Raw genomic sequence first — 22,152 nt, forward strand, 5'->3', positions numbered from 1 at the left:
ACTGGCTGGCCCCCGTGTCTAGCTCCATTGATACTGGGATGCCATTGAGGAGCACTTTTATCATTATCGGTGGCGTCCTGCTGTATGAACTGTATACGTGCTCCACATGAACTCGCTGAACTTCAGCTTCCACCGATTTCCCCAGCATTAATTTCTGCAGGTATTTTGCTCATCTCTGCAAACTCCGGCTGAGTGTGTGCCTCCACACCTCCAACATGAGCTGTTGTTGGAAACAAAAGGCCCCTTGCCAGTCGATCGTCTCTGACTGCCTCTGTGATTGTCCTTAAGTGCGCCATTAACAGGTGTTGATGGCTCCATTACTGGCCGCATTGTCCCTTGCAATGGCGTGAATTGCCGTTCGACTAGCCATTGTCTCTGTCAAACTCCCCCGCTGGGCTCGACTACATGTTGGGGCATGCCCAATTGCCCTTGTCTGCCTGGAGAACTGCGTGCTGCTTTGACAATGTTGATTCTCTGTCCCAACCATTCCATAACACTCTCGATCTGCTAGTGGCCATGCTCACGTGGTTTAAATCCCAGTTTCTCGCCGCCATTGATACGTCCTTACTATACAGTATAGTATTGAGAGAAGATCAATCTGTGACCTGTCCTTTATTCCACAGCACTCAAGTGATGGAGGTGGGTGGAGCTTCCCCTTTTGTACCTGAATGTCCAAGTTAGGAGTGTCTCCCACAAGTTCATCACCTAGTGGTCATTGTTCTCACAGTGTACAACTTGTCAGTTTCTACATGGGTTACAATGCTGGTTGAATACATGACAGTTATCTTGCCGGTCCTTTCACCCAGTCAACACTCGCCTTCTCGCCCACATGCCTCCTATGAACACGGACGACTAATGCTTTACCTTAAAACTCCCATCTGCTGCTGTAAGACGGTGGGTTGGAGGTATCTAATGCCAAAAGGTAACAGAGATAAGTGGATGCATTCTGCAGCGTAACAATTGTACCTGAAACTTCAGTCCAAGCCATCAGAAGTATAAGGATGGGTTTCTCTAAGTCAGGGTCGAATCTCACCACCATGGCATTTCCCGAGGCTGTGCTGCCATATATGTCTCACGCACTGCCCACTTGCACCGTTAAAGCCGCACAGGGCCAACTCTGGTGGGAATAATCTTCAGGTGAGAGGTTCATGCCGCAGTAATGGGTCCTGTCTCACGATTAAACTAATATCTGCACTTTCAGTTTCACTTCTTTCACATCCTCTGCCTCATCTTCTGGAGCCCTGGACTGCACCAACTCTGGCAGTAATATCCATGGACTGTACCAAATCTGACAGTAATATCCACGGACTGTACCAACTCTGGCAGTAATATCCATGGACTGTACCAACTCTGACAGTAATATCCATGGGCTGCACCAACTCTGGCAGTAAGATCCATGGACTGTACCAACTCTGACAGTAATATCCATGGGCTGCACCAACTCTAGCAGGAATATCCATGGACTGTACCAACTCTGACAGTAATATCCATGGACTTTACCAACTCTGACAGTAATATCCACTCACTGCACCAACTCTGACAGTAATATGCAAGGACTGCACCAACTCTGGCAGTAAGATCCATGGACTGTACCAACTCTGACAGTAATATCCATGGGCTGCACCAACTCTAGCAGGAATATCCATGGACTGTACCAACTCTGACAGTAATATCCATGGACTTTACCAACACTGACAGTAATATCCACTCACTGCACCAACTCTGACAGTAATATGCAAGGACTGCACCAACTCTGGCAGTAAGATCCATGGACTGTACCAACTCTGAAAGTAATATCCAAAGAGCTGCACCAACTCTGGCAGGAATATCCATGGACTGTACCAACTCTGGCAGTAATATCCATGGACTGTACATACTCTGACATTAATATCCACGGACTGCACCAACTCTGACAGTAATATCCATGGACTGTACCAACTCTGGCAGTAATATCCACGGACTACACCAACTCTGGCAGTAATATCCACGGACTGCACCAGCTCTGGCAGTAATATCCTGGCAATGGCTGCTTTAAATTTCATCCTCTGCCCAAACACAGGAACCACACGTGGGGGTAAGAGGAATCATCCGACTTTGGATTGTTGGTCTTCAGGGAAGGGACAGAAATGGAACAGATTTTCCCCCGGTCTCTCTCTCTCTCTCTCTCTCTCTCTCTCTTTCTCTCACTTTCTTTCTACCTGTTGCGGACGCAGCGAGAACCAACGGAGGGGCCGATCACTGACAAAACCAGCAACTGAACAGAAACTTGAATAGAGGATTCTTCATCCCGACGGATTAATGGACTCTGCCGAATTGGTCATGGTCTTTGAATGACGAACCCAATACAATAATCACTACATTAGTTGCCAGCACATGTATGTTTCCTGGAAGAACAGATGAACGAAAGTGGATGATTACGGTGGTAAACCCGTGATCACTGTTTGGGGAATTATGAGGTGATCCTCTAATCTGTTTGATTTACTTTCCACAACCCGCTGCTGTTTAATGGCACGGACCCATTTAACAATCCGGGTATTGCCCCATTTAAAGGCTGGATATTCGCACATTGAACACTCCGGTTATTTACCAATTTAACACAAGCTTTGAAAGGCATGTGCTTTTAAATAACCGGCAGAGTATCATGTGTTAATGGACTATTGACAACAGCAGCAATGGTTCAGTTTTTGCACCAATAATAACATCAATGGTAGAATGCTTGTCTCCCAGGTTGGGTTAAATTGATGAGAACTTAAAATGACCATAATCGTGGTTTATCATTAGTTTGGTCGATATGCCACGATGGGTTTATATAAAGTATAACCCTTATCAAACACAGTAAAATATGAACAATTAGAAACTGCTGAGCATGTCTACTCCAGTTCAGTTCAAGCAAACACTCGCATAAGGGTCTGGCCCCCGCTTTCTTCCAGATGTGGATTCCCAGCGGTTTTCTTATTATCCGTACTGTACGTGGATCCGGGATTCTGCTGGACTGGGACTCGGGAATGTCCTGTAACTGGAGCCAGGAGTGTGCTGTACCAGGATCAGTGAGTGCGCTTTCATGGTACACGGGAGTGTGATGTATCAGGATCAATGAGTGTGCTTTCATAGTACACAGGAGTTTGATACACCAGGACCAGTGAGTGAGCTTTCATGGTACACGGGAGTGTGATGTACCAGGACTGATGAGTGTGCTTTCATGGTACACAGGAGTGTGATACACCAGGACCAGTGAGTGAGCTTTCACGGTAAACGGGAGTGTGATGTACCAGGACCAGTGAGTGTTCTTTCACGGTGTACGGGAGTGTGATGTACCAGGACCAGTGAGTGTGCTTTCATGGTACACGGGAGTGTGATGTAACTGGACCAGTGAGTGTGCTTTCATGGTACACAGGAGTGTGATGTAACTGGACCAGTGAGTGTGCTTTCATGGTTCACGGGAGTGTGATGTACCAGGACGAGTGAGTGTGCTTTCATGGTACACGGGAGTGTGATGTACCAGGACGAGTGAGTGTGCTTTCATGGTACACGGGAGTGTGATGTACCAGGACGAGTGAGTGAGGTTTCATGGTACACGGGAGTGCGCTGTACCAGGACCAGTGAGTGTGCTTTCATGGTACACGGGAGTGTGATGTACCAGGACGAGTGAGTGAGGTTTCATGGTACACGGCAGAGAAACAGAGTATCCCAAGTAATCCAATCGTCTCAATATAGAACAGACCATGAACACCACCCATAACAATATGAAATTCCCGATATAACAAACTAGTCAGTGAGGTTTCATGGTACATGTGTTGGTTTCTGGATTATTTTACCTCAAATTGGTTCAGCAAAATTACTGAAACGAATACCGTTTGTGCTTTAAACAAAGCAAGCTTTTATTTAAAAAGCAAATCCCGATCGGGGACTTTATCAGACAGAAGGAATGCAAGTCTGTTCGAACGCACCCACTTACTACGGACAAAGTGACGTTACATTGTAAAGGGACGATAGTTATACATTTTCGGCAAAAGATAACAAGATAGGGCTAGAGTGACATCCTAGTTCAGCCTATCTCTTTTGATCCCTCTTTCCATTTGTCCACTCATAAGCCGACCTAAGTATGGTCTGATTTTAAATAAAGACCTTCTGTTAATGTTTCAGGTTAATAACATGATTTAATAAGACCTTGAGGTTTTTCTGCAAGCTGTGGGTTTTGTTTCAATACATGTTAGTGTTGTAACATTTCGCAGTCTCGAGTCTGAGATGTCATGGCTATTCCTCCATGAATTCTTTGTTAGCTTATACTGTCCCTATACAATTCCCACATTCTCAACTTCAACGTCTCTATACATTTTTAAACATTCACATTCCCCCCTTTTATCATTCCATGATAACACTTAGGATCATTCTAGGAGTATCCGTTCACACTCTATTTCCTGAATCATATTGTTGTTAGTGTCGAGTAGTTCTTTAGTTCGTTGGATCATAACTCGGGAGCCCTTGACCACAAGAGGGTTTGCTCACCTTGCCATCATTACTTTACAACAAAGGTTAAGGCAACCAACAATTAGATAGGATCTCCAAGATCCATCTGATAGCCAATCAAACCAGCTAGATCCTTCTGCTGGTGTGGATAACTTCTTCACTTCCCTTCTTATGTGATCAGCGAGATTGGTTATGTTTTCTGAACTATCAGGAATGTAAGTGCTACATTCAGATCCTATCAGGGCGCACGTTCCCCCTTTCTCAGCTAACAGGTAATTGAGGGCCATTCGGTTTTCTAATGCTACGGTCCTTATTGCTACCATTTCAGCTGTGATGCCCTCCAGAGCTTCAGCAGTATTGTATTGGCCCCTCTCCTCTCGTGATAATTTGGCTCTGAATCCATCTGACAGTCTCAGTTAGTGTTAGTGGAACGGGGCGCAAAGGAATTCCCCCTTTGGAATGTATAAGGAATGTATAGGGAATATGAACACACCCAAAATCTAGAAAAGTTCCCATTTTGCGCATAAACATAAGACATGTACAAAAAGGTGTTTACATGGAGCTCTCGTCTCTGTCTCCCCTCCCATGCGCCAAAACTGTCATATATCAATACTATTATACAGACTGTGGCATACAGACAGTTTCATCTTGTGGCTCAGGATTCAGATAAATTGTCCAATTATTTTGCTGATTAAAAGAGTTCGGTTCTCCCGTCTCTCTTCTTAGGTCACCGTCGGTGTAGCTGGCTGTCTATCACTACGGGTAAAAGTTCAAACTGGTCCACGTTCCAATTAGGATGCCAACGGCCTTGTTCAGCTATGGAGAAGAGGAAGTCTGGAACAGAAACAGGAATTAGGATAACCAGTAAAATAGGTTAGTTAGAGGGTGGTGAGCTTGTAGCGGTGCAGGTGAACCCAGGCACCCCTCCCCTCAACCTTGGCTGCAGTGGGGGTAGTGAGTAACACCTGAAAATGCCCCTCCCATTGTGGCTCTAATCCCTTCCAAATCCATACTTCCCTGGTGCCACGAGGGACAATTCGGGTAAAACTGGGAGTTCGAGGTGAGCATCTTGAACCTGGTTGTGAGCTAGTCGCAGAACCTGAGTCAGAGAAAGAACATAGGTGGTCATCAGTCGAGCTGAGATACCATATCTAGGAACAATTTCCCTCATTAACACCTTAACAACAGTTTGAGCCTTATTGTCCAGGTTTGGGTAGGCTTCAATCCATCTGCTAAATACATCTACTATTACTAACACATATTTGTAACACTGAACTTTTTGCAACTCAATGTAGTCCAACTGAAATGTCTCAAAGGGACCTTCGGGTAGGGGCGTTTTATCCCAATCACAGGGGACTCCCTTCCCTGGATTATGTTGCTGGAAAACCAGGCAACGACTACTGATGTTCTGGGCGAGCGCCTGGAGTCAAGGGTGCCACCAAGTAGCCAAAAGTGTATCACTCGTGGTTCTTGCTCCACAATGAGTAGCAAAATGCATACAGTCAATAACCCATAGAGCCAACTCGTCAGACATGCAAGTCTGTTCCGCGGGAGTGGTCCAGAGTTTAGAAACATTGTCATAAGTACATCCATAATATTTCCACAACAGTTTATCTTTGTCAGGAGTGTCCTCCTGTGCTTTTATAACATCTTGGATGGTTGGCATTGGTTTTTCCAAGGCTAACTTATCCTTCGCAGGATTTTTAGTCTGACTCATAATTTTGGGCACTACCATCTGTTGGTCACGAGAGGCCTGTTTAGCCTCTTTGTCAGCACAGTGGTTCCCTATATCAACCGGGGATTTTCCGGTGGTGTGGGCGGTACATTTAACAATGGCAAAGTGCTTGGGGAGCATGAGGGCTTGCAACAAATCAGACACTAGTTGCTTATGGGATATCTCATTCCTCTGTGAGGTTAGGAATCCCCTATTTTTCCATAATTGTCCGAAATCATGGGCCACCCCAAAGGCATACAGAGAGTCGGTATAGATATTGACTTTGAGATCTTTGGCCAAGATACAGGCTCGGGTGACGGCGAATAGTTCAGCTTGTTGGGCAGAATAGGCGGTTTCAAAAGCGGCAGATTCCAAGACCTGATTCTTCTGGTTTACTATGGCATATCCTGAGATTCGTGTACCTTCTGGATTAATAGAAGAACTTCCGTCAACATACATAATACAGTCTGGATCTTCCATTGGTACATCAACTAAATCTTCCCTGACTGAGTTAGCTTCTTGAATTAAAGATAAATAGTCATGACTCGGTTCTTCCTCATCTTGGGGCGGCTCAGTAAGAAAACAGGCTGGATTAATGGCAGTACAGTGCCGAAAGGTCAGTTTAGGATTGCCTGTGATTTCAGTGGGTTCTGTCGGATAGAGGGCCAGTCCACATTGCCCTGCACTGGGATCTCAATCGGATCAATGGGAGTATAACCCACTTGGGAGGGGTCCTCTGCCCACACATGAGGATCCACATAGTCAGTGATGCCAGAGCCAGTATGATGCTGCAGAGTCGTTAAGACCTTCTCGGGGTCCCCGTGGAATTGGACTGTTCGGCCATGTTTTACAATTTGCACATCCCGGCTGGTAAGGTCAGCCTCGTCTATAGCCTGGCGCACCATAACTTCCAAATCTTTAGCGTGGTGGGGCTCTTTTTTGAACCACGCTGCCCCTCGCTGCAGCAGGAACGCCATCTTGCGTTGATCCTTCTCTCCCACGATTCTGCCACAACCGCTGGAAGGGTACCTATGGAATTGATCTTCTTCCCCAGGAGTCCTGCCACTGGAGCTGGGAAGGTATTTTTAGATCGTTCCAGTCGGATCATTGCCACGCAGTCGTGATGGATGGTCTGTGCCTCAGGTGCTGCACTGGTCTGTTCTCTGGTGTCTGGCACAAGCAAAGTTGATGTTTTGCTCTGCCTCTGAGCATGGGGGACATTGATTGCTGGAGTGAAGAGGTCTTCCCATTTCCACTGGGATCATATGCTAGGGTCACGTGATAGGGTGCCTGCGGCAGGTCCAGAGATCACCACTGAGGGGTTCTAGTGGTATACTGCAGCTTAAGGGTTCCCTGTTTTACAATAATCCCATCATCTCCACACTCCAAATGCAACTGGAATTTGCAGAAGAGGTCTCTAGCCATCAAGTTACAGTCCAGATTGGTTGTGATAACAAATCGATGTTCCACCGATTCTTCCTGGTAACCCATTTTAACCGGTTCTGACACCGGGAATGCAGAGACTTGTCCCAGGAATCCTGACAGTCCCTGTGTTTCAGTGAAGGCGGGGAGTTTAAGCTTTGATTGTACAGAAGACATGAAGGCTCCCGTATCTATCAAGAAGGGTTGCCACTCATTCCGAATTTTTAACAATATCATCGGTTCATCATCCAGGGAGGGTCCCTGCGTAGTCATTACGAATCGGGGGACGGTTGGCCAAAGGTGTTGTTCTGGGAGAAGTTAGTGTAAGATCCCCGTCCTCTCCCCCCTTGCCCCCCTCCTCTTCCTCCTCTTCCTTTTTCGTGCTGACGGGAGGGACAATTTCTATTCCAATGTCTTTCTTGCCCACAAATAAAGCATCCATCTCGTCTTTCCCAGCCCCGACCTCTTCCCATACCAGGGAGGACAGTAGAGAGGTTTATTAGCAGGGCTCGGGCCGTTTGGTTCTTCAGTATAACCGTATCCCTGCTGATCCATCCAATCCTGTATGCAACACTGCGGTTCTATTGCTCCTTCCTCCCGAGATGGCTCTTCCTTTCTAGTCACGTATTCAGTCTTGACCCGGGTTGGGGCGCACCTCCCCTCTCCCCTTTCTTTTGCTGCCAATAATATCTAACCGCCCTTTCCATCTGCGCTTTACTGTTATCTGCCCAATTCATATTATTTGTCCGGATAGCGTGAGCAATCGAATAGGGCAGGCACTGAAGTAGGATAGCGCAGAATTGAGGAGAATCCTCAACTGCCCTGAAGGCATTATCTCCTCATTGACTTCCGTATATTTCAATAAATCTTTCCATGAATTCATCGGCAGTTTCTTCTCGTTTGGGTTTAGTTTCTAATACTGCGGCCATACTGATGGGCTTCTGAAGGGTCGTGGTGAGAGCATTAAATATAGCATTTAGGTGATCCTGGACATCGTTAGGGTGAGCAACCAACAATGCATCATGAGTAGCATATCCTAGGTGAGTTAGAAATCGGGCATGCTCAGTTGGGCTCAGGGTTTGCTTTACCAGGGCCCACAGGTCCCTTGATTCTGCATTATAAACTGAAATAGTTGTTCGAAGATCACATAGACATCTATAGTGGGGTGGTCTGCAGCTTTTTGTGCATCAGGGTTTGGCATTGGTCTGACAGGGAATTGGTGTCGGGACTTTGGGATCTTGGAAATCATTTCTAGGTCGGAGGATGTTTCGGAGCTGTCTGACTGCTTGACAGTTCTGCGTCTCGATCGGCGGGGGTGTTTGCTATGTCTTTTACAACTTGGACTGGTAGATTGACTAGAAGATTTGCGGGACTGTCTGTGATATCGAGATATAGTTCTGCCCTTACGAGTGTGAGATCTGTTACTTTCGGCTATATTGCTTGTGAACTGGGGATCCGAATCGCTATCAGAGGATGAGGAGTCAGTTTGGGTTTGTTGCTTTGGTGGTATGGGGTTATTTTTAACTCCTCTCGCCGGAGTGTAAGGTGGAGGGTGTTGGGAAGAGGACTGGAGCAAGGGGCCAGGGGGTGCGGGAGGCGCCGTTGGGCGCTGAGTCAGTGACCACTCATCAATGTCATCATCAGCCTCGGTTAACACAAAGCCAGCCATTTGACTACGTAGTCGGTCAATACCTTTCTCAGAGGTCCCAGAGGATGTCTTCGTAAGTTTCTCGTGCGCACATTCTTTTTTAAAGATGTCTACAGTTTTAACATGTGTTCTCTCTGTCAATGAGATTCCTAATTTAATAGCATTTATTTGGCAACTTGACAGAAGTGATGCATCTTTTAATTTTTGACAATCCCTGTGCTTTTTTTGCTACCTCTATGCTTCTAGTGCCACCTAGAGGCCACTGGTCATCTCCGAATAATTTATTCAGGGCTCCTGATAATTTTCTAAAGTCTTCAGCTCTTTCAGGGAATTCCTCACGTAACTTTTGTAGCGGACTATCCGCATCCGTTGTTTTATCCAACTGATTACCCATTTTCACGCTGCCCCTCATATTTAAACTGGCTCTAATTACCGTATCGTTACGCGTTCGCGTCGTCGTGCGATTTAAACAAACTTAAAATAAACACAGACTTTACTGAAACGAACACTGACTTTGAACAAACTTAAAAAATAAACAGACTTTACTGAAGCTAAAACTGATTTCCGCTTCGCCCCGCGGTTCGCGTCGCCGCACGATTTGAAACACTTAAAATAAACAGACTTTACTAAAGCTAATACTGTCTTCCACGTTGCCCGCGGTTCGCGTCACCGCGCGATTTGAAACACTTAAAATAAACAGACTTTACTAAAGCTAACACTGATTTCCGCGTCACCCCGTGGTTCGCGTCGCCGCGCGATTTGAAACACTTAGAATAAACAAGGACTCCCGCGTCGCCCCCCGGTTCGCGTCGCCGCACGATTTGAAACACTTAAAATAAACAGACTTTACTAAAGCTAACACTGATTTCCGCATCGCCCCGTAGTTTTCGTTGCCACGCGATTTGAAACACTTAGAATAAACAGACTTTACTAAAGCTAACACTGATTTCCACGCTGCCCCATGTTTCGCATCACCGCGCGATTTGAAACGCTTAGAATAAACACGGACTCCCGTGTTGCCCCGCGGTTCACGTCACCGCATGATTTAACAAACTTAAAATAAACACAGACTTACTGAAACCAGCACTGACTTTGGCATCACCCCACGGTTTGCATTGCTGCGTGTTCACGTCGGCCCACGTTCACTCTGCCGCGCACTCGCGCCGCCGCGCGTCCCACGCCGCTACGTGTTTCATGCTGCTGCGCGTCTGCGTTGGCCCACGTTCACTCGGCCACGTGCTCGCGCCGCCGCACGTCCCATGCCGCTGCGCGTTCGCACCGCCGCACGCTTATCTAGCCCTATCTTTAAAGTTGCTGCGTGATTTAAATTCAATCAGTGCCTAGACGGGCCAAGTGATATAAGAGGTCGACGTCACACCTGACTTGAACACCTATCCTCTATTTAATTCCCCATAAGCCTTACTTAATTCCCTGTGAGCCTAATTTTCTAAATTTGATTTCTTATGAGCCTTATTTAATTTATTTTAGTCTCCAAATTTACCTATCCTTTCGCGTCACTGTGCAGTTTAAATCCAATCAGTCAATGAAAGCCCTAATTTAATGGAGTTTTTCTGCCAAATGGACAGGAGTGATTTTTTTTAGACTACAGTGGAATTTTTCTCATAAATTAAAATCTCAGAAATGTTTTTTTTCAGCACCTATTTAGTACGTTACTTTTCTTTTCCATAACTAGAGAGAAGTCTGGCACGTAGGCTGTGGACTGCTTTTCGTTATCTCAATTGTTCCAGCCTCAAGGTCGTGTTATTTAATATAATATATATTTTTTAATCCTTTTGAATCCATCTCAGTTGTTTTGCTGTGCCTTCTCTGAATGTTTGCGTTCAACAAGTAAGTGAGCATGTTAAATCCTTTTTTTTTAACCACCGGGACCATGTATTGTTTCTTTTTTTTTACTCAACAAACCTATCCTTTGTGCATTTCCTGGCTCCATAATTATCATCCGAATATACGTAATTTAATAAGGTTCACACTCTTAAACTTCCCACATACAGGACAACACACGAAGGGTTAAAAAAACTTTCATTCTGTTTGAAAAAGTAGGTGGAGCTAAAACAAACCACAACTCCCCGGCTTTTTTTTTTACAGTAAAAATCACAGAAGCATTTCTCATTTAAACAGATGTTCACAAGAGTCTCTTTTCTTTCCTATTAATTTTTGGATCCAAGATTAATCATCTATCCCTATCTAGCTCTAACTATAACCTATCTTTCCAAGTCGCCGCTTGGTTTGCATCACCGCGCAATTTCCCTATCTCGATCCCTATTCTAAGTTTGAAAGGTATTCACCAGATTGTCCTGGATCTCGTTCAGACACTACCTGAGAACCAGCGAGTGGCTAAACTTTCCTCAGACTTTTGAAACCGGGGGAAACTGGAGCAGTATTGAAATCATACTCACTCCAGTGGCCACTTTCCCCTCGTCTCGTCCAAGGCTAGTCTGGCTCTTAATTCGCAAGTTTTCAGCAGTCGTCCATTGAGATCCCACTTCTGACACCAAATGTTGATTTCTGGATTCTTTTACCTCAATCTGGTTCAGCACAATTACTGAAACGAATACCGTTTGTGCTTTAAACAAAGCAAGCTTTTATTTAAAAAGCAAATCCCAATCGGGGACTTTATCAGACAGAAGGAATGCAAGTCTGTTCGAACGTACTCACTTCCTACGGACAAAGTGGCGTTACATTGTAAAGGGACGATGGTTATACATTTTCGGCAAAAGATAACAAGATAGGGCTAGAGTGACACCCTAGTCCAGCCTATCTCTTTTGATCCCTCTTTCCACTTGTCCACTCATAAGCCGACCTAAGTATGGTCTGATTTTAAACAAAGACCTTCTGTTAATGTTTCAGGTTAATAACATAATTTAATAAGACCTTGAAGTTTTTCTGCAAGCTGTGGGTTTTGTTTCAATACATGTTAGTGTTGTAACATTTCGCAGTCTCGAGTCTGAGATGTCATGGCTTTTCCTCCATGAATTCTTTGTTAGCTTATACTGTCCCTATACAATTCCCACGTTCTCAATTCAATGTCTCTATACATTTTTAAACATTCACACATGGGATTGTGCTGTATCGGGACACAGGAGTGTGATGTACCGGGACAGGGGAGAGTGATGGACCAGGATCAGTGAGTGAGTTACACCAGGATCAGTGAGTGAGCTGTACCGGGATCAGTGAGTGAGTTGTACCGGGATCAGTGAGTGAGTTGTACCGGGATCAGTGAGTGAGTTACACCAGTATCAGTGAGTGAGCTGTAGCGGGATCAGTGAGTGAGCTGTACCAGGATCAGTGAGTGAGCTGTACCGCGATCAGTGAGTGAGTTGTACCAGTATCAATGAGTGAGCTGTATCGGGATCAGTGAGTGAGCTGTATCGGGACCAGTGAGTGTGCTGTACCAGTATCAGTGAGTGAGCTGTACCGGGATCAATGTGTGAGCTGTACCGGGATCAGTGAGTGAGCTGTACCAGGATCAGTGAGTGAGCTGTACCAGGATCAGTGAGTGAGCTGTCCCGTGATCAGTGAGTGAGCTGTATCAGGATCAGTGAGTGAGCTGTACCAGGATCAGTGAGTGAGCTGTACCGGGATCAGTGAGCGAGCTGTACTGGGATCAGTGAGTGAGCTGTACCAGGATCATTGAGTGAGCTGTACCAGGATCAGTGAGCGAGCTGTACTGGGATCAGTGAGTGAGCTGTACCGGGATCAGTGAGCGAGCTGTACTGGGATCAGTGAGTGAGCTGTACCAGGATCAGTGAGTGAGCTGTACCGGGATCAGTGAGCGAGCTGTACTGGGATCAGTGAGTGAGCTGTACCAGGATCAGTGAGTGAGCTGTATCGGGATCAGTGAGTGAGCTGTACCAGGATCAGTGAGCGAGCTGTACTGGGATCAGTGAGTGAGCTGTACCGGGAGACGGGAGAGTGCTGTACCGGGAGCAGGATTGCAGCTTTGACATTACCTTCTGATCGGGCCGAGAAGCTCTTGGGACTATCGAACGCTGGACGAATGTATTACTGGGCAAAGTGTTTTTTTGTTCGATGTATAATCTGCTTTATTGCACAATAGGTAAAACATACAGAACACTGAGAGCGATAGAGTCCAGTGTAAGCAGTTCAACATCAGTTTGGAAACTGTCACTAAAATAAAGATCGAACAAAAACTTTTGATTACAAGTTGAAGTCCAAACATTGATTCTGTTTCTGTATCTATCCCAGTGAGGATGCAGAGATTAATCTCCTTCACAGTCTTCTTCCACCTTGATTTTTTTCTGGTGTATGACCTGATTTTCAAAAAAGTCTTTCTTCAAAGATTAGCAGAGATCCGAGAAAGTTTTCAACAATGAGAAACTGTATTCCCTCTGACTGAGGGGAAATGGTGAACTAATGGTCTAATGTATAAAAAAATGGCACAAGGCTCCCATTGCCAATATACCCCTGGATACCGAGCTCAGCCCCTGACTGTCTGAGGCATCAATCCGCTCTTGGGTAACGTGCTGCCCTGGGGGAACACATGTCTGCAAGGACCCTATTATGATATTAACTTACTGTTAACATTCAAACAGCTTGCGATATGTTTCATAAAATATAAATTACATAAAGCCGACAGTGAAATTAACAGAATATGACATAACAATATATGATATGAGAAAATATGAAACCTTCTCATCGAATTAACTTGAGCATTATTGTGAAAGGATATGTGACTACATTACTCAAATCCTCTCTGAATTTCTTCTGCGTCACTGCGTAAATAAAAGTGTTCGTGCAGCAACTCAGGAGCTGGAGCATGAAGCTGATTTCCGATACAAACGTGGGCAGAGAAACAGAGTATCCCAAGTCATTCAATCGTCTCAAGATAGAACAGACCATAAACACCACCCATAACAGTATGAAATTCCCCGATATAACAAACAGTACAATCATCGATTTCCTTCGGTTCTCCATCTCTGGGTCAGTGGGGCTCTCGCCACTGCTCCGACCCCGGAGTCTACTGCGGGCTCTGCTGGACACTAAAATGTGTCTGACTGTTAAAGCATTGAACAGTAGAATCAAAATAAATAGAATAAAAGGTGTAAAATGTAATGCATTAATTCAACGATAGTCCAGACCAGCGAACAAGATACACCAATTGTCACACTGCAAAACCATGGACTGTTGGACAACCAATATTCACTTGTATACAGAAAATACCAGAAAATGTTCCGCAGACAGCTCAGCACTGTCACTGTTCCTAGAACCACAGTCGCTGTTTGCTCCGTGCAATATTTCAATTTCAGCTTCTGACAACAAATGGCCACAAATCGATCGAAGGTGAACGTGACCGTGAACCAGACAGAACAATCTGTGGCTACATAAAGCAGGATAGCATGGATATTACACATTCTAACGTGAAACAGAAAAAGAAATTGATCCTGATAAACAATAGGAATCTGCCTCAGTATCAGATCGATGATCACGACCAGTAGATCCACCGCTGCCATGGCCACCAGGTGGTGAGTGACACATTTGGAGAGACCGCACTTTCCCCGAGACAGAATCACAATCGTCACCACGTTAACTGTGAGCAAGAGGAAAATAGGGACATTATTCACAAACAGCGGATACATACCATAGTTTGCTGTGTTTCCAAAGACATGACGGAGTCGGATCTATAACAGGGATAATATCGTTCTTCACAATAACATGAGATGCACCAAGAATTTTGCTGCTTGGCATTTCATCAAGTGATGGAACCATTTCATATTATCGGTGATGGAGATACGTGGAGATTTGTAATCAGAGGAATCGGTAAATTATCGCAAAATACGAGACACAATGGGACCAAATGAAACACGGTTCAAACCAGAACCTGATTTTAGAACAAACCCTAAAATAATGAATGGAGAAGTGTGAGCTTCACCGACATGTGAGCCAGCGGGAGAATGAAATGGGGGGTATTTGCAGGATTGAATTGCAGAGTGTACGAGTTAGTTGTTGGAGTGATACAGCTGAACTTACTATCCCGAGGAGGGGAAGGGATAGAAGAGGCCTGGCAGTAAGAGGAATGGGACAATTGATGGTGCCCTTAGGATGGGATTGTAAGCTAACAACACCCACTCTCTGTGCTCATAGATCGACAATGGTCATTGGTTCAAGGCATTGAACGCACCTGTACAATGTCACAACCCAAACCTGGCTATCAAATGTTTGTAATCTACGCAATAGCATCATAGGAGTTACTGGATGAATAAAAATACTACAGTTCATCTAATTTACCTTGTAGCTTCCGGGTTGTCACACGATGTAATGATGATTGCGTCGTTGTCTAATCAGAGAAATCAATCGCTGCCAACAGTGTACAATCGAGCCAGGCATGACTGGAAGAGAAGCCCCCTGGTGGCGAGCATTGGGAAGTACAAATCCAACGTCATGTGTCCCCTCTCAGCAGCTACTTTTACCACATGACATGTCTCCAATTACAACTGCAGCAACAAGGTATTTATATCTCGTCTTTAACACAGTGAAGCTTTCCAAGGTGCTCCGCAGGTGTATTATAATACAAAAATTAATGCCCAGACACATAAGGATAAAGTGCAGCAGACGACCAAAGCTTAGTAAAAAAGGTCGGTTTGAAGGAGCGTCTTAAAGGTGGAAATCGAGGAAGAGAGACAGAGTGGGTTCGGCAGTGAATTCCAGAGCATAGGGCCCAGGTAACAGAAGGCACGGCCACCAATGTTTGAGCGATTAAAATCAGGGATGCTCAAGAGTGCAGAATTAGAGGAGCGCACATATCTTGGGGGGTTGTCGGACTGGGGAAGTTTACAGAGATAGGGTGGGGCGAAGCCTTGCATGGATTTAACAGCAATATTTTGAAATAGAGGCGTTACTTAATGGGGAGACAATGTAGGTCAGCAAGTACAGGGGGATGGGTGAACTTGGTACGAGTTCTGACAGGGCAGCGGAGTTTTGGATCAGCTCAAATTTACATCGGGTAGAATGTGGCTGGGCAGGGGTACATTGGAACGGTCAATTCTACAGGTAACAAAGGAATGAGTGAGGGTTTCAGCAGCAGTTGAGCTGAGGCAGGAGTGGAGACGGGCGATATTATGGAGGTGGAAAAAAGCAGTATTAGTTATGGAACGGTATATGTTCAGAAGCTCATCTCAGGGTCACATATACCAGCAAGGTTGCAAACATTGTGATTGAGCCTCAGACAGAAGGTGGGGAGAGTGATGGTGTAAGTGGCTGGAGAACGCAGTTTGTGGCAGGGACCAAAGGCAACAGCTTCCCAATATTTTATGGGAGAAATTGTCTGCTCATCCAGAACTGGATGACGGACCACAGTCTGAAAAGTTAGATTATTTGTAGGGGTCAAGGGAAGTGGTGGTGACTTCGAGCTGAGTGTCACCAGCGTACATGGGGAAACTGACGCTGTGTTTTCGGATGATATCGCCAAGGGGTAGCATGCAGATGAGAAATAGGAGGCGGCCAAGGATAAATCCATGGAGGACACCAGATGTAACAATGCGGGAGTGGGAAGAGAAGCCTTTGCAGCTGATTCTTTGGCTAAGATTCGAAAGATAAGAATGAACAAGCTGAGTGCAGTCCCCCCCAGCTGGATGACTTTGGAGTGGCGTTGAAGGAGAATGGAGTGGTCAGCAGTGTGAAAGAATGCAGATATGTCAAGAAGGACGAGGAGGGATAGCTTATCTTTGTCACAGTCATGTAGGATGACATTTCTGACCATGATAAGCTGTTTCGGTAATGTGGCATGGGCAGAAACCTGAGTGGACAGAATCGAACATGGAGGTGGGAAAGATGCACACGGATTTGCGAGGCGACAACACATTTAAAGACATTGGCGAGGAAAGGGCGGATGGACACGGGGCGGCAGTTTCCAAGGACAGAGTGGTCAAGCGGTTTGCTTTTTTGAGGCGAGGGTTGATCACAGCAGGTTTGAAGGAGAGGGGGATAGAGCGCGAGGAGAGAGATCCATTAACTGTGTCCATTAACATGGGAGGCAGGAAGGAATGTTGGGTGGTAAGCAGTTTGGTGGTAATAGGGTCGAGGGAGCAAGAAGTGATACATGAACAATTTCAGCACAGATAAGTCATGAGGGGAGATTGGAGAGAAAGTGGAAACATATGCAAGTCCCGGGCTAGGGCAGGGCGATCCTTAGAGGAAGTTTGTCACGGTGGCCTAGGGGAAGGAAGCAAAGTGGCAGAGGCAGCTGATTGGATGGTCTCAATCTTAGAAACAAAGAAGTGCATGAGCGCCTAATATTGTTGTGGGAGGTGAGGATGAAGGAGACTGGGGAGAGGGTTTAAGAAGATGGTTAGCACTAGACAATGGAAGCCGGGTTGATCTTTGCATTCCAGAATGATTCTGGAGTAGGGAGCAATTTTGTCAGACAGGAGCAGGACCCAATAATACATTATTATTGGCGGTGAATAGCTAAACCAGTTGTCCGCCATATCCGTTTAAGTCTGTGTCTCTTGGACTTGAGGGAGTGAAGTTGGGTACTGCACCAGGGGGAACAGCCAGTGTGAGAGAGAGACTGATTGTTTTAATCGGGACTTGGCCAACAAATGTGGTGGTGAGGGTGTAGTTGAGCAGATCGGTAGCTGCAGAAATATCGTGGTGAATGGAGGGCCGAAGGCTGGACAGTTGGGATCTCGTAAGTGCAGTTGTAAGAGAGTCGGGAGAGAGAGTGTTCCAGGGCGGTCACAGAAGGACGTAGGGTTAGTGTGGGGCTAGGGGAAAGACACAGATACTCTATCCTGGAAAGGTAATTTTTGAAGCATATTTATCGAACTTACCTCTGAATGAGTCAACTCTCACTGCTTCCACCATCTCCCCAGCGAGCCTGTCGCATATACATTTAAAATTACAACTAGTTTACATCATCTCATGTAGAAATATTGTTCCACATTTGTGCTCCTAATAAAAAATGCTCAATTCTGAATTAATGTTTATTTTGGATATTAGATGTGATTCCAATTCTGATGCTTTGCCCTTGGATTCCCGATGGATTAACATTCGAGGAGCCGAGTAACTGACATCCTATGCTCTTCTGAAGGAAACAACATCTCGGGCTCAGGGGAAAGGGTGGGGAGTGGGAATAGCTGAAGTGCCCTTGCAAAGATCTGGCACAGGCGAGACTGGCCGCATGTCCTCCTTCTGTGCTGTAACCATTCTCTGATTCTACACTCGGCAATTGGAAATTCATGTTCACGTGTCATGTACTGCACCAAGAATACAACGGCGGAGAATGTCCCCTTAATATCATTCATTTTACCCCACAATTTCTCAATTACCTTACAGGTTACAGTTGGAACAATGCTGCTCTTACTGTAAATAGTGGAATAATATGATTCAAACTATAATCGCCCAGATTTTGCGGTCAGTGCTCACCGCTGTCCTCGAACAATGCTGCCCACAAAGATCCAGTGATTCCTGTGGCATCAATATCACCCCGCTGATAGTAACTTGCATTTGAGGGCAAGTATAGGGGATCTCCAGACTCCAGCAACAGTGATGTCATGAAGCTGGCTCAGCAGCCAATCACATTGAACAATTCACAGATTGCAAATTGGGAAGTAAAATACACTGATTATCCTTCAGGTTTTAATTATTTTACAGAGAGCGAAATAAATATTGGGACATTTACAGGAATAATGCAGAAACTAAAATAATATAAGGAAACATGTTTTTTCAGTTATAAATAACCACGGAATTTTTATCATTGTGGAAGATTTTGACATAACGTCGGTATAAAATTAGATGTTTAGTGCCAGGACGACGGTTCAGCAGTAATTAGAATGTAATACACCATCAAAAACACAGTTACGTCTCTTTCAACAAAGCTTGACTATTTCCGGGGCTTTTAAGAGAGATATAACAGAAAAAAGTTTAATTTCTGTCAGCGAGTTGAATTGATTGCCGGCTGTGGGGAGTTTAACAGCGAGTCCTGGGGAGGAACAGGAAATGATTGGCAGCAACTCCTCGATTTCCGCCTGTAACTGCGAATGTGCTTACTCCGGACATTGCTCTCAGATTCACAGTTGTAATGATGGCAAATGCTGAGAGCAAATCCCAGGCCATTACTCCAAAACTGGGTACAGAAGTGAGAATCGTAGAATCGTAGAATGGTAGAGCACAGAAGGTGGCCAATCGGTGCATCGGATCTGTGCCGGCAAATATTTCAATTCTATTCAAACACTGTGACTCTTGGTCTTTTCCTCAAGTGGTGTGAGTGCACTCGGCTTTTAATTCAAAAATGAATAAATCACAATCCAATAACGAATGGTGTCACTAACAAAACACTATGCTGCAATGACTATACATTCGATCAGCGATATGATGAACTGTATCAGGCAGGCACGGGATTCAATTGATAAAGCGGATTCAGTCTCAGTAATCAAGCCATTAAATGTGCTGCATAATAATAAACCGGGATCAAAATCAGAACTGTAATTTAACTATTCAGAAACAGTGACATAACTTAAAACGGGAAATGATGGAAAGTGCGGCAGCTGAATCAGATTGTATTATCAATGCTTCTGTCAGTTAACTGTTCTGACTGATTTGTACAATTAAATAACCAACTGTATAATGCAGAAATTGTCTAATTTGTGTGAGATCATGGAACAGTTTCTCAGCCGAAACTCGGACTCAGAATTTACAACAAAGTATCCCCTTTAAAGTGAGAGAATAAGTAGTATGGCTGGTCCCATCGCCTGACAGAAGAGTCAGATCTAAATACGACTGCTGAAATGGAAATAATAATGACAAATGAAAGACACAGCAATCATTGAACTGCTAACAATGAATGGGAGTTCACATCAGTGCAGCATGGACCATAATCAAACACACACAGGAGCGATTCACAAAACAACAGAGAGGCAGGAGAAAGGAAGGAAGAAAGAGTACTGAAGGAAGTGGTCCTAGAAATAGTGGATGCATTGGTGGTCATTTTCCAACGGTCTATCGACTCTGGATCAGTTCCTATGGACTGGAGGGGAGCTAATGTAACACCACTTTTTAAAAAAGGAGGGAGAGAGAAAACAGGTCATTATAGACCGGTTAGCCTGACATCAGTCGTGGGGAAAATGTTGGAATCAATCATTAAGGACGAAATAGCAACGCATCTGGAAAGCAGTGATAGGATCGGTCCAAGTCAGCATGGATTAATGATTAATGACGAAACTTCTGGAATTTTTTGAGGAAGTAACTAGCAGAGTGGACAAGGGAGAACCAGTGGATGTGGTGTATTTGGACTTTCAAAAGACTTTTCACAAGGTCCCACCCAAGAGATTGGTGTGCAAAATCAAAGATCATGGTATTGGGGGTAATGCACTGATGTGGATAGAGAACTCGTTGGCAGACAGGAAGCAGAGAGTAGGGATAAACGGGTCCTTTTCAGAATGGCATGCAGTGACGAATGGAGTGCCGCAGGGCTCAGTGCTGGGACCCCAGCTCATTACAATATACATCAACGATTTAGATGAAGGAATTGAGTGTAATATCTCCAAGTTTGCAGATGACACTAAACTGGGTGGCGGTGTGAGCTGTGAGGGGGATGCTTAAAGGCTGCAGGGTGACTTGGACAGGTTAGGTGAGTGGGAAAATGCATGGCAGATGCAGTATAATGTGGATAAATGTGAGGTTATCCACTTTGGGGGTAAAAACACGAAGGCAGAATATTATCTGAATGGCAGCAGATTAGGAAAAGGGGAGATGCAATGAGACCTGGGTGTCATGGTTCATCAGTCATTGAAAGTTGGCATGCAGGTACAGCAGGCGGTGAAGAAGGCAAATGGTATGTTGGCCCTCATAGCTAGGGGATTTGAGTACAGGACAGGAAGGTCTTACTGCAGTTGTACAGGGTCTTGGTGAAGCCTCAACTGGAATATTGTCTTCAATTTTGGTCTCCTAACCTAAGGAAGGACGTTCTTGCTATTGAGGGAGTGCAGCGAAGGTTCTGCAGACTGATTCCCGGGATGGCTGGACTGACATGTGAGGAGAGACAAGATCAACTGGGCCTTTATACACTGGAGTTTAGAAGGATGAGAGGGGATCTCATAGAAACATATAAGATTCTGACGGGACTGGGCAGGTTAGATGCGGGAAGAATGGTCCCGATGTTGGGGAAGTCCAGAACCAGGGGACACAATCTTCGGATAAGGGGTAGGACATTTAGCACTGAGATGAGGAGAAACTTGTTCACTCAGAGAGTTGTTAACCTGTGGAATTATGTATCGCAGAGAGTTGTTGAGGCCAGTTCATTGGATATATTCAAGATGGAGTTAGATATGGCCCTTATGGCTAAAGGGATCAAGGGATATGGGGAGAAAGCAGGAAAGGGTACTGAGGGAATGATCAGCCATGATCTCATTGAATGGCGGTGCAAACTCGAAGGGCCGAATGGCCTACTCCTGCATCTATTTTCTATGTTTCTGTGTTTCTGTGAATGAATGAATGAATGAATTGCCGGAGTGCAGCACCTTTCATGACCACAGGATGCCCCAAAGTGTTTTCAGACATCGATGCATTTTTAAAGTTTATTCGTTGCTATACTGCAAGGAAAGTAATTGAATAAAAAGCTGGACACAGGGACTAAGAAGCCATTTACTGTTAATCTCGGGTTATTGAAATACCGGCTGAAAGGAGGAACATACCAGGGACACCCACTGCAGCCAGCAGAGGATCATAAATCTTTTGGACATCAAAAATTGCCCATAGAATCTGGAGCTTGATGAGAAAACCAAGAGACATTTTCCCTTGCGATTAGAATCGATGAATCGATGGTTGGTATTAACGCTGGGAGCAATTCACCGATTGAGACAATGAGAAGATTCCTCTTATTTATAGGCGAGAGAATCCATCCAGTTATAACATCGCCCCTGCT

At 45.1% G+C, this 22,152-nt stretch overlaps 1 pseudogene; it reads right to left on the minus strand.

Moving 5' to 3' along the window:
- Nucleotides 1–13,925: 13,925 nt before the first annotated feature.
- LOC139250751 (probable G-protein coupled receptor 139) lies at nt 13,926–22,019 on the minus strand (annotated as a pseudogene).
- Between the last annotated feature and the right edge of the window lie 133 nt (nt 22,020–22,152).

The sequence above is a fragment of the Pristiophorus japonicus genome, unplaced genomic scaffold (genome assembly GCF_044704955.1).
Source record: "Pristiophorus japonicus isolate sPriJap1 unplaced genomic scaffold, sPriJap1.hap1 HAP1_SCAFFOLD_42, whole genome shotgun sequence".
NCBI classification, from domain to species: domain Eukaryota; kingdom Metazoa; phylum Chordata; class Chondrichthyes; family Pristiophoridae; genus Pristiophorus; species Pristiophorus japonicus.